Genomic DNA, 17,723 nt, shown 5'->3' with positions numbered 1-17,723 from the left:
TTTAACCCCTGTGTAATAATAACATGGAAACTACTTCACTTCAAGTAGACATAACTAATCATTGTATATTTTCAGAATAGAGAAACCTCATGCGGTCCCTTCCTGTCATTTTTTCCTTCAGCTCTTAGGAGAGGAAAAGACAGAGAAGATACTAATAGTACAGATTTCCTAAAGATCAGAAACCCAGAAGTTCAAACCAAATATCATCTGTTTAAATAATGCAGACGGTGGAGTTCCTGTGGCTCAGTGGTTAACGAATCTGCCTAGGAACCATGAGGTTGCAGGTTCCATCCCTGGCCTCGCTCAGTGGGTTAAGGATCCAACGTTGCTGTTGGCTGTGGTGTAGGTCGCAGACGCGGCTCCGTGCCCGCGTTGCTGTGGCTCTGGTGTAGGCTGGCGGCTGCAGCTCCAATTAGACCCCTCACCTGGGAACCTGCATATGCCGTGGGAGCGGCTCTAGAAAAGGCAAAAAGACAAAATAAATAAATAACGCAGATGGTCCAAGAAGGGGAGGAAAAGCTACTTATAGTAGCTAAGGGAAGTGATCTGAAAGAAGTTTGATGTTAATTTTCTCTAAAGACTTGGGAGCTAAGTGCTAATCATGGCAAAGAGTTGGCTCAAAGACACATTTCAGGGTAAGTTAATAAACAGGCTGAATTAAGTTAATAAACAGGACAGTAAGAAACTAAGATCATGGTTAAGTCTTATTCCTAAGCTAGGAATTAGTGACCAGTCTTCAAATACTGCCAACATACTTATTCCTTTAAATATTTGTTTTACAAGATGATATTCTATGTTCTTTAGTATTTTCTCCATGCAGATGTTTAAATAGTGGGGTTTTTTTTTTCCAATTTTTATAAGCAGAAGACAATTAACTGTTATATTTTGTATCTGGGAAAAATCCCACTCCTTGTATTGTGGATCACAGAATGTGCACAGTATGAATACTGAGAATTCAGAATAAAATTCTAAGATGATAAGGAAAATTTCCATCTAAAAATTATTTAATATCAGCCTTTGTAGGAATTTTCACCAGAGTTCCCTGACAATGGAATTCCCAACATCAGCCACACAGGCCAGAATTTTCCAAATGTTATTTATATGCTAAAACCTTGTGGCAGGTTGGGTCTCTGTCTACTCATCATACCCTAAGCCTAGCCACACACTCGTCAAGGTAGACCCTGCCCAACGGCACCAAATCTGCGATTGGACATGGTTCCCCACCACAGGTGAGAGGGAAAAATATAGATAGAACCTTTAAGATCCAAAAGTCCAAGAGTTCCCTTCGTGGCTCAGTGGTTAACGAACCCAGCTAGGATCCAAGAGGGGGCGGGTTCCATCCTTGTCCTCACTCATTTGGGTTGAGGATCCGGTGTTGCCTGTTGCTGTGAGCTGTAGGTCACAGATGTGGCTCGGATCCCTGTTGCTGTGCCTGTGCCAGCAGCAGCAGTTCCGATTTGACCTCCAGCCTGGGAATGTCCGCAGGCCTCGGGTGCAGCCCTAAAAAGCCAAAAAAGAAAAAAACAAAACAAAACAAAAGACAAAACAGAAAAATCCAAAGGAAAAATTCCGAATATAGGATATGACAAAGGAGCTCTCAAACATGAGGATACTTGTCATCATGTAAATTGATCACCTTGGAGATAGATTGACATTTTTCATCAGCACATTTCAGCGAGTAGTCAAAGAATACACAAAATTAGGCCTGGAAGTAGGTATCATTAGTGTTTTGTTTTGTAGTCTTTTTGCCTTTTCTAGGGCTGCTCCCGTGGCATATGGAGGTTCCCAGGCTAGGGGTCGAATCAGAGCTGTAGCAGCTGGCCTACACCACAGCCACAGCAACACAGGATCTGAACCGCGTCTGCAACGTACACCGCAGCTCACAGCAACGCTGGATCCTTAACCCACTGAGCAAAGCCAGGGAATGAACCCGCAAACCCATGGTTCCTAGTCGGATTCGTTAACCACTGAGCCACGACAGGAACTCCTGGAAGTAGGTATCATTTAACGCAACATGTACCCAAATTCAACGGCCAACTGTAAATTTTAACTTGCAAGCAAGCTCTTCCCAGATAAGAAATGATTGCCCCAAAGGACATGGCCTGTACTCTAATCTAAAGCAGAGAGATGAAGATGTTAAAGGAAGCAGATAAAGATGTGGTATTCAATTAGGGACATTTGCATAAATACTTAACAATGAGAATAGACATTCAAAACTTCTTTTTTAATATATAAATGAATGGAGAATAACAAAAATTCATGAACTGTATTCAATTCAACAAGAATTTTATCATGAATTTAAGCATCAAGAAAAAATTGGAGTTCCCGACGTGGCACAGTGGAAACGAATCTTGATGAGGAACCGTGAAGCTTCGGGTTTGATCCCTGGCCTCGATCAGTGGGTTAAGGATCCTGTGTTGACATGAGCTGTGGTGTAGGTTGCAGACACAGCTCAGATCTAATGTGGCTGTGGCTGTGGTGTAGGCTGGCAGCTGTAGCTCCAATTAGACCCCTAGCCTGGGAACCTCCACATGCCACAGTTGTAGCCCTAAAAAAAAAGAAAAAGTATTATTATATGGAAGAAAAGTTACAAATAAGTTTAGCAAACCATTCCTCCCTCATATAGGAGATGTATTTTAAAAACTAATAACAGGGAGTTCCCGTCGTGTCTCAGTGGTTAACGAATCCAACTAGGAACCATGGGGTTGCAGGTTTGATCCCTGGCCTCGCTCAGTGGGTTAAGTAAGGATCCAGCGTTGCCGTGAGCTATGGTGTAGGTCGTAGATGTGGCTGGGCTGTGGCTGTGGTGTAAGCCAGTGGCTACAGCTCAGGTTAGACCTCTAACCTGGGAACCTCCATATGCCACAGGAGCGGCCCTAGAAAATGGCAAAAAGACAATAAATGAATAAACAAACAAACAGTCTCATTTCATTTTTTTTTTTTAGGGCCACACTCACAGCATATGGAGGTTACCAGGCTAGGGGTCCAATTGGAGCTACAGCTGCCAGTCTACACCACAGCCACAGCAACACCAGATCAGAGCCACATCTGTGACCTACACCACAGCTCACAGCAATGCCAGATCCCACTGATCAAGGCCAGGGATCGAACCCACATCCTCATGAATCCTAGTCAGGTTCATTAACCACTGAGTCACAACAGGAACTCCTAAACAATCTAATTTCTAACAGCATGTCAAATATGTGTGTGTTTATGTGTGTACACACATAGATGGCATCTGAGTATATATGCTATAAATATTTATATATGGCTATGTAAAAAATAACCCACTTTACAAAAAGAGTGGCTTTCCTTTGAATATAAATCAGAATCACTTCAATTTTATAAACAATAGTCTACAACATTTCTAACCCTTTCAAGTATGATATTAATACTTTCAATGTTAATATATTTCTTAAACACTCCTTCCACATGAAAGCAGTTTTACTTTCTGTATCTGATTGAGACCACACATAACGACACAAAAGTGCCATGACTTCAGTGGTTTTTTAAAAACGCTTTCTCATTCTTTGTATACAGTTGTACATTTTTTGAAATCAAAGTTAATTCAGTTATTCATTCAATAAATACTAACTGCATTAGGTATTTATTTCTATGGAACAAATTGCCCCCAAAGTTTAGTAGCTTCAAATATCAAACATTTAACATTCAAATAACAAACAAAGCGCATAGTCTCTCGAGGCCAAGAATCCGGGAGTGATATAGCTGGACAGTTCTGGCCCAAGAATCTCTTCAGGTTGTAGTCAGGCTGCTGACTGGGAATGCAGAAATCTGAAGCTTGACAACACCTGCAAGATCCACTCCCAAACTCAAGCTCATAGCTCTTCATAGACCTCAGTTCTTCACTGGCTATTGGCCAGAGGTCTCATTTTCTTTTTTTTTTTTTTTTTTTTTTCATCTTTTTTAGGACGGAACCTGAGGCATATGGAGGTTCCCAGGCTAGGGGTCTAATCAGAGCTGTAGCCGCCGGCCTACGCCACAGCCCCAGTGACGCCAGATCCGAGCCTCATCTTTGACCTACACTACAGCTCACAGCAACACTGGATCCTTAACCCCCTGAGCAAGGCCAGGGATCGAACCCGCAACCTCGTGGTTCCTAGTCAAATTCATTAACCACTGAGCCACGACAGGAACTCCTGCACACAGATCTGATACCAGGAGGCAGATTATGGTGGGTCATCTTGGAGACTGGCTGCCACTGTAACTAATTGTGTAACAATTAAAATATATTCTGGAGTTCCCATTGTGACTCAGCAGAAATGAATCTGACTAGTATCCATGAGGACGCAGGTTCAGTCCCTAGCCTTGCTCAGTGGGTTAAGGATCTGGTGTTGCCATGAGCTGCAGTGTAGGTCGAAGATGCGTCTCAGATCTGGTGTTGCTGTGGCTGTGGTGTAGGCTGGTGGCTGCAGCTCGGATTCCACCCCTAGCCTGGGAATTTCCATATGCTGTGGCCCTAAAAAGACAAAAATATATATATAATATAATAAAACATATTTTAAACAACCCATCCTTCTAAAACTAAAAAATGAGTGTCCTTCTTAAGCTTTCTACACACTTCACAACCGCAATATAGCTTTTATAAATGATCTGTTGTCTACAGTTTTTAATTTCTCTTTACATTTCTACATATATGCATGTATGTGTGTCTGTGCATGCATATGTGTATATGTAGTTCATAAAAATAATCTGGAGCTATACATTCTATTCTGAAGCATACATTGCAATCTATGGTGAACATCTTTCCATACAGATCTACTTTATTCAGTCATCAATGATTAAGTAATATTTCGTATTATGGATGTGCTAAAATTACGTTGTAACCAATTTTTTAATGTTTTTATGTAGGGGTTGCTTCTAAACTCCACTGAAGTTTTCTTCAATATTTTTTTTTCTTTTTTTTTTCCTAGGGCCACCCTCAAGGCATATTGAAGTTCCCAGGTCAGGGGTCGAATCACAGCTACAGCTGCCAGCTTACACCACAGCCACAGCAACGCCAGATCCAAGCCATGTCTGTGACCTACATCACAGCTCACGGCAACTCCAGATCCTTAACCCACTGAGCCAGGCCAGGGATGGAACCTGCATCCTCTTGGATCCTAGTCGGTTCGTTAACCCCTGAACCACCATGGGAACTCCAACTTCAATACATTTGTATTGCATTAATCACAATAGCATTTACATACACTTGAAATAGAATTTCATGAAAGGGTCTTTCAGTTACGTTTTGGAGATATTAGCCTTATATTTCTATCCTAATCTTGGATATACACCTAATCATATTTGTTCAAAAACTACCCAGTTTGTTTGCATGCACATAGCCCCTGATCTCAAGGGACCTACAGTCTTTGGTGGTGGTGGTGATGGTGGTGATGAAGATGGTGCTGGTGGCAGTATCAGAAATAGAACCATACTGGAGCTCCTGTCATGGCACAGTGGTTAACGACTCTGACTAGGAACCATGAGGTTGCAGGTTCAATGAGTGGGTTAAGGATCTGGCATTGCCGTGACCTGTGGTGTAGGTTGCAGACACGGCTCGGATCTCATGCTGCTGTGGCTCTGGCGTAGGCCGGCGGCTACAGCCCTGATTAGACCCCTAGCCTGGGAACCTCCATATGCCTCGGGAGCGGCCCTAGAAAAGGCAAAAAGACAAAAAAAAAAAAAAAAAAATAGAAATAGAACTATAGTATGCACTGAGGCAGACAAGCAAACCAGAAAACTCAATACAGTGTAGTAATAAGTATTGTGACAAGGAAGCACTTAGAAGACCTCATCTCCTGGAGCTTCAGGAAGTCTTCCTCCTGTTAGCAAAAATTTCATATTAGCAAAGACATGAAGGATGTAGGTTAGGCAGGCCATCTGAGTTGGCCACCATGAATTGAAAAACGAATTTCTGTTTCCAGTCCTCTTATTTATCAGTTCATACACACGAATTCATTCTTCCATCCCCTAATATTTGACAAAGACAGGCAACACCTCCCTGCCCCCAGAAAAGAGATACACTGATGGGTATCATCTTTAAACTGTTGTCATTTTTTTGTTTACCAATATTTGCTGAAAGCCTACCATGTGTCTGTCACTGTTGAGGCACAGGGAATGTGGAAATGAGTATGAACTTGTCTTTGTAGGTTAATGTCCTAGGGAGGTGAGATGGACAATAGTCAAACAGAAAAGTGTATGACCTGTCAGAATAAGAGGGGGCAAGTTATGGAATAGAATTTACTTCTGTATTAGTTAACGATTTTGATTATTATACTTCCTGAAAGATCCCCTACTGAGCATAATTTGGCAAAAAAAAAAAAAAAAAAAAAAGAGTTTTTTAGATATTCTACTGTTTTAACCCTAAGAAAGGGGAGGGGTAGAGCTAGGCCTCTAAAAATCTAGATAAGGAGGTTCTGCTGTGACAGTGGGTTCAGAATCTGACCACAGCAGCTCAGGTAGATGAGGAGTCGTGGGTTCGATCCCCAGCCTGGCACAGTGGGTTAAAGCATCTGGCATTGCCTCAACTGTGGCGTAGGTCACAGCTGCAGCCTGGCTTCAATCCCTGGCCTGGGAATGTCCATGTGCTGTGGATACAGCCATAAAATTAAAAAGCAAACCAACCCCCCCAAAATAAAAACTAGATGAAAGGTTGTTTTTGTTGTTGGGTTTTTTGTTTGTTTGTTTGTTTTGCTTTTTTTTTATCTTTTAGGGGCTTATGGAGGTTCCCAGGCTAGGGGTCTATTTGGAGCTGTAGCTGCCGGCCTACACCACAGCCACAGCAACACCAGATCCAAGCCACATCTGCGACCTATACCACAGCTCACAGCAATGCCTGATCCTTAACCCACTGAGCGAGGCCAGGGATTGAAACTGCGTCTACATGGATACTAGTCAGATTCATTTCCACTGAGCCACGATGGGAACTCTTTTTTTTTTTTAGATGAAAGGATTTAAAGTCAATAGAGCTCTTCCCCACCCATTTTGGGTAGCACGTGAAATTATCCTAATTGTGTACTGACCCCAGCCATTTGCCACCAATAACACCTCCTGTGAAAAGTAATTTCCCAGATCTGCTTTAAAAGAAAACAAACCAAAAAAAAACTATGAAAAGGACATTGATAGGACAGACAGCATGGATCTGGAACCTCCCTACCAATCGGGGGCTAGCAAGACTGTTACACGGTCTCTTGGGGGTACCACCCTGCATAACCAAGATAGCATCAGGAAGCTTCACCAAGTGTAACATTTATAAGCAGGTTGATTACACATTGTTGGTTAATGTGACTTAATATGTAAAATTTTATATGTTCCTCATCAATATGAGGAAAGGCAGATTCAAGGGCATGACTTTGAACCTAAACTCTAATAAAACTGAGCCACTGCATCAATGTACTGCCTTTACAATAATCACAATTTCATTTTATTTCCATCTCCATTATCCATGTAAGTATTTTAGATGTTGTATTGAAAAAACAGAAATCTGGAGTTCCCGTCTTGGCACAGCAGAAACGAATCTGACTAGGAACCATGAGGTTGCGGGCTCGATCCCTGGCTTTGCCCAGTGGGTTAAGGATCCAGCGTTGCCATGAGCTGTGGTGTAGGTCGCAGGTGGTCAGTGGGTTAAGAATCTGTGGCATAGGCCAGCAGCTGCAGCTCCGATTGGACCCCTAGCTTGGGAACCTCCATATGCTGTGGGTGTGGCTCTAAAAAGCAAAAAAAAAAAAAAACAAAAAAAAAAAAAACAAAACAAAAACAGAAATCTGGCTTTATATGCTTTTAGGAAAACAGGCTGAAATTATCTTCGTCCACAACATCATCATGACATTGGGCAGCAACTATTTGACTATTTGGATGCTGCTTTTCAAAAACAGCATCTGAAGACTGAATTTCTCTTTCTCTGGCTTGCAAAAAAAAAAAAAAAAAAAATCAGTATTTTGCTGCTAAATATAGGCCTATGTGTTTAGAGTTTGGGTCTTTACCTTATAAGGTAAAGATAGGTGTGGAAAAGTCATAAAATAGATAGTGCTCCAAATTCCACTGGCACCAATAACAAGACACAGCTGTGCATGTTAAACTCCTCCAAGGTCAAACTGTAGGCACCGAATGCATTTAGCCAAGTCTCATTATTTCTGAGAACATCTCAGGATGACTAAAAGCGGAGTTCCCATCATGGTCAGCAGTAACAAACCCGACTAGTTTCCATGAGGAGTCAGGTTCAATCCCCGGCCTTGTTCAGTGGGTTAAGGATCCAGCGTGGCTTGAGCTGCAGCTTGGGTCACAGATGTGGCTCCAATCCTGTGTTGCTGTGGCTGTGGTATAGGCCAGTAGCTGCAGCTCCAGTTCAACCTGGGACCTTCCATATGCTTCAGGTGCAGCCCTAAAAAGACAAAAAAAAAAAAGAAAGAAAGAATGGCTAAAAGTTCTATTTTGGCACATAATAGATGTATCAATAAATTCTAGATTTTTATTTTATTTTACTTTAATTTAAAAAAAAAATTGGGGGGAGTTCCCGTCCTGGCTCAGTGGTTAACAAATCCGACTAGGAACCATGAGGTTGCAGGTTCGATCCCTGGCCTCATTCAGTGGGTTAAGGATCCGGCGTTGCCGTGAGCTGTGGTGTAGGTCGAAGACACGGCTCAGATCCTGCGTTGCTGTGGCTGTGGCATAGGCCAGTGGCTACAGCTCCGATTAGACCCCTAGCCTGGGAACCTCCATATGCCATGGGTGCAGCCCTAGAAAAGGCAAAAAGACCAAAAGAAAGACAAAAAATAAACAAATAAAAGTAAAAAAAAAAAAAAAATGTTTGCCCTGCCTGGAGCACGAGGAAGTTCTAGGCCAGGGGTTGAACCTGAGCCACTGCAGTGACAATACTGGCTCCTTAACCTAATTAGCCACTTGGGAACTCCTGGATTTTTTTAAAATAGCCTTCTTCATGTACTTTCTAAAAGTTAATAAATTACCAACTGTCAAAATTTCTGACATAATTTTGCCCTCAGATCTGCTCTGATGGATGGTACAAGTCCACCATTGTTGAAATTTCTACCAGAAACCATTGCTCCATCAAGAAGTTATTGTCTTCCAGAGAGCAAACATCCAAATAATGAAGAAACCATTGATGCTAATTTGTTGTGCCATGTTACATTTGCTTAATAATATTAAATATAAAATGTGAAGTAAAAATTAGAACTGACACCACCATGGATCAGTTATGTATACACTCCTCTCAAAAGTAGCTCACTGGAGCACATTTCTTGTATGATAGTACATTTTAAGAGTTTACTGAAATAAACAAGTCATTTGAATCTTTGCCTTTCTAACTTTGTAAGTAATGCAACATCTGCTAACTAAATAATAAATTTTCATGCTTTTCAGTTTTCTTGGCTGGTTTTCAAGTGGTTATTATTGATTTGGTCATAAAGACAATGACCATGTCTTTAAAGCCATTGGTCTTTAAAGGTCATTTAAAGTGAGACAATCAAGAGTTCCCATCGTGGCACAATAGAAACGAATCTGACTAGGAACCATGAGGTTGCAGGTTCCACCCCTGGCCTTGCTCAGTGGCTTAAGGATCTGGCATTGCTGTGGCTGTGGCTTAGGCTGGCAGCTGTAGCTCCAATTAGACCCCTGGCCTGGGAACCTCCATATGCCATGGGTGTGGCCCTAAAAAAAAAAAAGTGAGACAATCACTGAGGTGCTTAGCCTTGCTCATTTCTAGATTTTCAAAAGAAGGCAATCTGGTACAACAAAGAGTGATTGCATAAACTCATCAATCCATTCATACATGTATAGATTCAGTTCTATTAGAAGCAAGCCCTCACCAAAGAGTCTCCATCATGCAGTGCCCCCATCCTAATATTTAACCTTCAAGCAGCCAGAAAACGCAGTCATAATAAAAATGACCTCTGCTATTTCTAGATAGCCACTTTATTCCAAGCACTATACTAAATGCTTTCAAACTATAGATTTAAAATTTTGCACTGGAGTCACTATTCTTATTCTCCCTTTCTTTTTCTTTTCTGTATTCTCCCAGGAGGTATATGGAGGTAAAATGATTCACATAGCCTTCTTGGCTAAATAAATGACCAGGATTCAGAGCAGCCAAGGTCCATGGTCTTTTCTCTTTTCCAGGCCACCTCTCTTGTAAGGGGACCTGATTCTCCCCTTTTTCTAGGTCAGGGTTTTAAAAAGAAGGTTCTTATCAAGAAGGTATTGAGGAGTTCCCATCATGACCCAGTGGTAACGAACCCGACTAGTATCCATAAGGACATGGGTTCGATCCCTGGCCCTACTCAGTGAGTTAAGGATCCAGCCTTGCTGTGGCTTGGGTTCTACATTGCTGTGGCTGGGGGTGTAGGCCAGCAGCTACAGCTCCGATTCGACCCCTAGCCCAGGAACTTCCATGTATGGCCCTAAAAAGTTGGAAAATTAAAAAAAAAAAAGGAAGGTATTGAAAATTTTACCTGCCATGTACAAATCCGTCTTCTGGGCTTGCGAAACGTCTAGCCTGCATAAGAACTAAGAGAGTTGATATCTCATTGCTCTAAGATACATAGATAGATCTCAGCCAAAAAATAATAGCAAAGAAGTCACAGGAGGAGAAGACTTATAATGTCTTTTCTAAAAAAAAAGGTCACTTAAAGAGAACAGTAGCTATGTTATAAGACCAAGTTGAAGCCAGTCTAACAATGGAAAGTATCAAAGAATATTCACGCATATGCATAGAGGTACAGCTACCATGAGCAGATCTTAGATATTTATCTTACCCCTTTCCCCTACATCGTATTTGTGACTGTTTAGGAACATAGAGCCCTATGTATTTTGATCATCTCACTTATATTCTCTCTGGATTTCTAATAATCAACACAATTCATGATATTAGGTCCACATTATACCTGCTCAGGCAAGACACACAATCCCTTTCCACGATTATCTCCACTGTCAGTCACTTCCAGAAACGTGTTGTAACCAGCGGCATCATGACAAGCACAGGAAATGAATCACTCACCTTTTGACCTTCATCGGTGTCTGCACCTAAAATTTAAACCTGACACAAGTTTGAATTCAACTGAAAATGCTTCAGTCATTATTGCTTTGGGTCATCTGCTAATGGTCTGGGCAGGAAATTAGATACTTACGGAAATTAATTTGACAGTTGGCAATGGGAAGACGATTATTGTTAAATTAAGCATTAGAAATATTTCTTTATTTTTTTCTTCTGTCTTTTTGCCTTTTCTAGGGCCGCTCCTGCAGCATATGGAGGTTCCCAGGCTAAGTAGGGGTCAAATCGGAGCTGTAGCCACTGGCCTACACCAACGGCTACACCTTAACCCAATGAGCAAGGCCAGAAGTTCCCATTGTGGCGCAGTGGTTAACGAAACCGACGAGGAACCATGAGGTTTCGGGTTCGGTCCCTGGCCTTGCTCAGTGGGTTAAGGATCCGGCATTGCCGTGAGCTGTGGTGTAGGTCGCAGATGCAGCTCGGATCCAGCATTGCTGTGGCTGTGGTGTAGGCCAGTAGCTACAGCTCTGAATAGACCCCTAGCCTGGGAACCTCCATATGCCACGGGAGTGGCCCAAGAAATGGCAAAAAGACAAAAAGGAAAAAAAAAGGAAAAATATTTCGAGAGATACTTGGGAGATTCTCTTAAATAATTTGGTGAAAAATTACAGTTTGCCTTTGCTTCTTAGCTCTTGAGCAAACTGAGCTTTTCCAAACTAAAGGTAAGGATCCCATTGTTCTCAGACTTGATCTTCTCTCGACTTCCGAGAAGCTGTATTATGTCTGGAATCCCAAGGAAAAAGAGCCGGTTTTGTTTTTCAGGCAAATCTATTTGCACTTATATATTTCAGGTTGAATAACATAAATATGTATTTTTAGAGCTCATTTTAAGCCAAACACATTGTTGATGCCTCCAGTGGTAAACATTTTCAGGAAAAGACGTTCTTGGAAACAAAGCTCCTTAAAATATCATGTACTCTGGCTAATTTTACACCAAAATAAAACACTACTGTGAAAAAATATAAAATATTTGGTAGCAATACCAAAACCACCCTGTGGTAAACAAGAGCGATGGAATAGTTCCTCAAAATATTTCTTGGTGTTAAAGGAGGACCACCAAAGATCAGGTCACTTGGCTCTTGACATAAGACAATGGGTGACATTACAGCTTTGAAATATATAATGATATATTACAGTCATATATAGTATTAAATCCACACATATATGTACATATAATAAAAGTGGTAGCTCCAAATTTTCATAAAAGATTAATTGATTTGTTTGCCTTCTTGCTTAAATATAAAAGATTATATGCTGAGTTCCCGTCGTGGCACAGCAGAAACAAATCCAACTAGGAACCACGAAGTTGCAGGTTCAATCCCCGGCCTCGCTCAGTGGGTTAAGGATCCGGCATTGCCGTGTGCTGTGGTGTAGGTCACAGATGTGGCTCAGATCTGGCGTTGCTGTGGCTGTGGTGTTGTCTGGCAGCTGTTGCTCCGATTCGACCCCTAGCCTGGGAACTTCCATGTGCCGCAGGTGCGGCCCTAAAAAGCAAAAAGCAAAAAATAAGTAAATAAATAATTATATGTAGCTGAGTAACAAAAATCTTTTTCTACAAATGCTTGAGTCCCTCACAAGATATGAATTATTCATTGTGAATATCTAGATGAATGGATAGATGGATGTAGATAGAAGAAAAGAAGTTATGACAATCTGAAGATGTTATAGCTCTTACTCAGGATAAATTTTATCCAAAGCACCCCAGTGATGATAACCATTCACATACGTTTTCAATGACCTTGCAATTGGAAAAATATCAGGAAAACATTTCTATGAAGTTCCTGATTGCCAAATTCACCTAAATACCAGGGTTAGTCTCTTACCGAATTGTCAAAAAGGGGAAATTTGTCTTAAATCTGTCTTGAGCACTCCCACACTTATTAACCCTTGACCTGGTTTCTAGACCCAGACTTCCCCAATCCTCACAACCCCCCACATGGATCTGCTAATATCCTTCTTATGTGATTTCAGGCCTGCCCAGTTCCTACACCAATCAAGAGCAAGTTCTGAGCCCAACAGTATAGTTCAAGAGTTCAACCCTCAACCCACCTCAACTTGAAATTTTCTGAAATACTCCAACTCCCAAGTCAAGGACTTGAGGGCTCAGTGCTCCTGTAGTGATCCTTGAATCTCTAACTTCTACCGCCAGGAACAGAGAGCTAGGCAATGAAGAAGTTTTCTGGAGTTCCCATTGTGGCTCAGTGGGTTAAGAACCTAATTAGTATCCAGGAGGATGCGTGTTCAAACCCTGGTCTTGCTCAGTGGGTTAAGGATCCAGGGTTACTGCAAGCTGCAGTGTAGGTCAGAGATGCGGCTTGGATCTGATGTGACTGTGGCTGTGGCGTGGGCTGGCAGCTGCGGTTCAGATTTGACCCCTAGCCTGGGAACTTCCGTATGTGCAGCCTGAAAAAAAAAAAGAAAAAAAAAAACAAGTTTTCTGTTGAAGATAAGAAAAGGATAGATACGTTATATACACTGTGTCGTGTATGTGTGTGAATGTGTCTGTTTTAACTAGCTCAAAGCCATCAAAGATTTAACAAGGTAATGAATTATTGAGCCAGGTTCTCAGAGAAATGAGAAAACCAGAGAAGTAAGCCTGTCATTTTGAGGCTGCTTTTGCTGCCTCCAGGCATTGGCCAATGAGGTGTGGAAAGAGGCAGTTTCTTTCCAGCCTTGCAGAGCTAGGAGGACAAAAGTTGGGGAGTCCTGGACATACCATGAGTGGGGACCCTGGTAAATGTCCTTGAGTTGGGATTGCAATGCAAAGGCATTGCCTCTTAAGACTAAGTGTGGGAAATAAGTGAGCTTTCACATGAGCTAAGACTCAGCTTCACATTGTGGGCCAGCAGCATTCATGCAGGTCCCCAGGCGTTCCCACCTGCTAAAGTTCTGCTAAAACTCCCAGCAAATGGTTCCTGCCCCGTAGTTTTTCTGCTCACCAGTCCCAGGCTGTGTTTTCCCATTTGCCATGACATGAGGATTAGGTTTCAACATATGAATTCTGGAGGCACTCATTCAGTCTACACATTTTCACTGCATTGTTATTCACAATAGCCAAGAGGTGGTAGCAACCCAATGTCCGTGGACAGAAGAACAGATACACAAAATGTGGGAAATACATGCAGTGTAATATAATAGAATATTATTCGGCCTGAGAGAGAGGCTACAATACATGGATGAATCTTGAGGATATTATGCTAACTAAATAAACTAGTCACAAATGGTAATTGCTATATGGGATCTAAAGCAGTAAAATTCATAGGAACATTAGAACAGTGGCTACCACAGCCTGGGAGGAGAGGCCAAATGTACTGAGTTTCAATTTTGCAAGATGAAAACTGGAGATCTATAACAATGCCAGTGAACGGAACACTTACGAATGATTAAGATGGTAAATTTTATGATTTGTGTTTTTAATCACAATAAAAAAATAAACAGTGTAGAGTTTCAAAGGATGAGCCACTCATTGGATTCCCTATTACTATAGTCCACCTGCCTCTCTGCCTGCTACCTGGTACCCACTGCCTCTGCAATGGCCCCTCAAATGCCAGCCTTGCATCGGGACCAGCACCCCTTGAAGGAAGTATGTCTTTTTTTCATTTCCTGTGAGAGCATGTGAGTAATTTCATTTCAATAACCCATAGCTGATAAAACCATTTCAGAATCCCTGTTTCCACAGGTAGAAATAACTGTTCTTTGAGGGCCCGAAAGAGAAGAGACAATTCTTTGCACATCCATCCTTAAAGGAGATGCCATTAACAACCTTACAAGTTGGGCACAGCTTCGAAAGCCCCTGATGATCCCTCACCTTAACAAAGACGCTGTAATTCTGAGCTATTTCGTTTCCTTTAGCATGAAGATCAAATTATTTGTCTAATGCAGGGTACATGAACTTTCAGGAAATTCAGTGCTTCTCTTTACATTTCATTTCGAGTAGTCCTACTCTCCTACAACTAGATCGAAATGGATAGGAAACTTTTTAAAGATGTCAGAATGTTTGTTTGTTTGTTCATTTGTTTTTCGGGGTTTTTTTTTTTTTTTTTTTTTTTTTTGGCCATGCCCACAGCATGTGGAAGTTCCCCAGCCAAGGATTGAACCTGTGCCACAGCAGTAAGGGGAACCACTGCAGTGACAATGCCTTAACTTGATGAGTCATCAGGGAGCCCCAAGATATCAGAAGATTTTGATTGAAAAGATTTTCATTAAAACTCAGACCTCAATTTTTAGCATAAATGAAATAAAATAGCTCATTGATTAAATACAATTTTGAAAAAAAGCCTACTGCAGAAATTCTTTTTCTGGTCTCCTAGAACACTCTTTTTTGTACTGCAAAGAGCTTTTCTTTAAGAAAACAGCAATTCTCCTTTATTCAGCAGTGAAGCGTTATATTCCCAACTTTCTCTCTCTCCTCTCTTTCTAACTTCTATTGACTATTTCACACCCTTTTGGACATATCATTAGGATATTAAAAGACTGGAAATAAGGGAAGGTGAAAATTAAAGACAATAGTTGAAGTTAGAGGAAATGATCCAGAAGCTCATCATAAGTTTTATCCCAATGAAATAACAGCCTCCCAAAGGCATGTCTTAGACGTGATGAAAGTATCTAATATCAAGGATATTAGATGTATGACCTAAGAATAATTTCTGTAAATGTCAAGAGTGCACTGGCAAAGCGAGAAAACCCAGGTTGGGCTGCCTGCTTACAGGGAATTTCTAATACATTTTTAAGTTGTGCCAGATAGTTCTTGTGAACAGCTTAAGGATTTTGTAGACCAAGTTACACTCATTTTTTTCTTTGACTGACAATCGTGTCAAAAAAAATACATCAAAGAAAGGAATATAAAAATTACTTAAGCCATAAGCAGGAGAGTAAATCCTTTAATTGAATCCTTTAATTAAAGTAGACTATAGCCTAAAGTAGCTGAATTATGTTGCTTTTCTCAGACAGGAAAAAAAAGAAAAGGAAATGTGGCCTTCCTATTTCTCATATTTTCTATAAGTAGAAAAGAAATAATTATGTCTTATTTCTAGTTACTCTTAGGCTATCAAATTTTCATTACTTTAAAGGGATTATCAAGCAATCATCAATACAATTTCAAAGCTGAGATTCTCTCAGTTATAAGCACACCTCTAATTTATGAATCATGTATTGGTTGCAGAGACTGAAATTACAAATAAAACAAGTTAATGCAGCAGAAATCATGTCTAAATAAAAATAGTAATAGGAATCTAAAATATTCAAATTTTACTACTTTAGAAGAATAAATGCACTTTCAAAAATCCCTATTAAGTATGGGTCACAGGGAGGTATGCCCTTGTTAAAATTCTTTAGAAAGTGCCTACCATGTACTTAGGCCTTTTCTGTTTAGCTATCTATACATTATACCTTAATTTTAAAAGAATTTAAAAAGCATCCTTAACCATAAGGCCCAAAGAGTTACAGTCATTTAATATAAGAGAAAAATCCCAAAATAGAAATGTTCAGGCTGTTTGCTATTGATTTGTGCAGTCACTTTAAATCTTCTACCTGCTCTTACTTCAACCACTATTTGATCATCAGCTCTGTTCCTAGGGGAAATGTGTGGAGAAGCAATTGAACCAACAGTTTCTGTGTTTTCCACGTACTGTATTCCCTGGCATTCATGATTCAGAGAATGCAAGGTAGCTTTGGAAAGGTACAATCATATCAAGGGGATTACATGAAAGTATTAGCTTTTTTTTTGTGACTAAAAGGGCTTTTCTTTGTTCTCTTACCAGGGGAAAAGGTTTGCTCTGGGCAAGCTTCCCATGGCAAAAGTCTTTGAGAAATGAATTCAGAACTGCATCCAACCATGTCTTCAAGAACTTCTAGTTAACACATTTAAAAGGGAGAGTGCGGCATTGTTCTTTGCCATCCTTTCTGTCTTTGATGGGTGATCTGAGCCAATCTAGGATTTTGATAGACTTCCTAAGACACTTCAAAAAGTGTCTTCATGTAAGTAGCTTTGCAAAAGAGTCCACCCTTACTAAGTAAAAAAAAAAAAAAAAAAAATTCCTTCGTAATACTAACTGCAAAATTAGTTCAAACCCAAAAGTTTCAGGAAGGGATTATTAAAACTTGATCCAACTTTTTGCTCCTATTTCCAAATGAAGTTTACACAGCACTTTACCTACTGGTGGATTTGCAAATAAAGTTTATTAGGAAAGGCCTTTAAGTTATCAGGTGAAAAACAAACAAACAAACAAAAAACCCTTGAATAGTGTAGCCCAAGACATGAGCAGGGAAAGTACAAAGAAGAAAAATAAGGTCTGGCATAAGATCTCTCCTCACTTTTCTGCTTTTCAGACCACTCTTAGAGGAACAGTTAATTTGTCTGTCAAACTGACATATTAGAGAGAGGCAGTTTCAGAATCATCTAATCTTTTCCCTCCACTTTACAAAAGAGGAAACTGAGACTCGATTTCTTGTGACTTGATTAAAGTCACTCATGAGGGGAGTTCCCATCGTGGCACAGTGGTTAATGAATCCGACTAGGAACCATGAGGTTGCGGTTCGGTCCCTGGCCTTGCTCAGTGGGGTAAGGATTCGGCGTTGCTGTGAGCTGTGGTGTAGGTCGCAGACGTGGCTTGGATCCCGAATTGCTGTGGCTCTAGTGTAGGCTGGTGGCTACAGCTCCGAT

This window comes from Sus scrofa, chromosome 11 (assembly GCF_000003025.6).
Source record: "Sus scrofa isolate TJ Tabasco breed Duroc chromosome 11, Sscrofa11.1, whole genome shotgun sequence".
NCBI classification, from domain to species: Eukaryota; Metazoa; Chordata; class Mammalia; order Artiodactyla; family Suidae; genus Sus; species Sus scrofa.
This window is presented reverse-complemented; position numbering follows the sequence as displayed.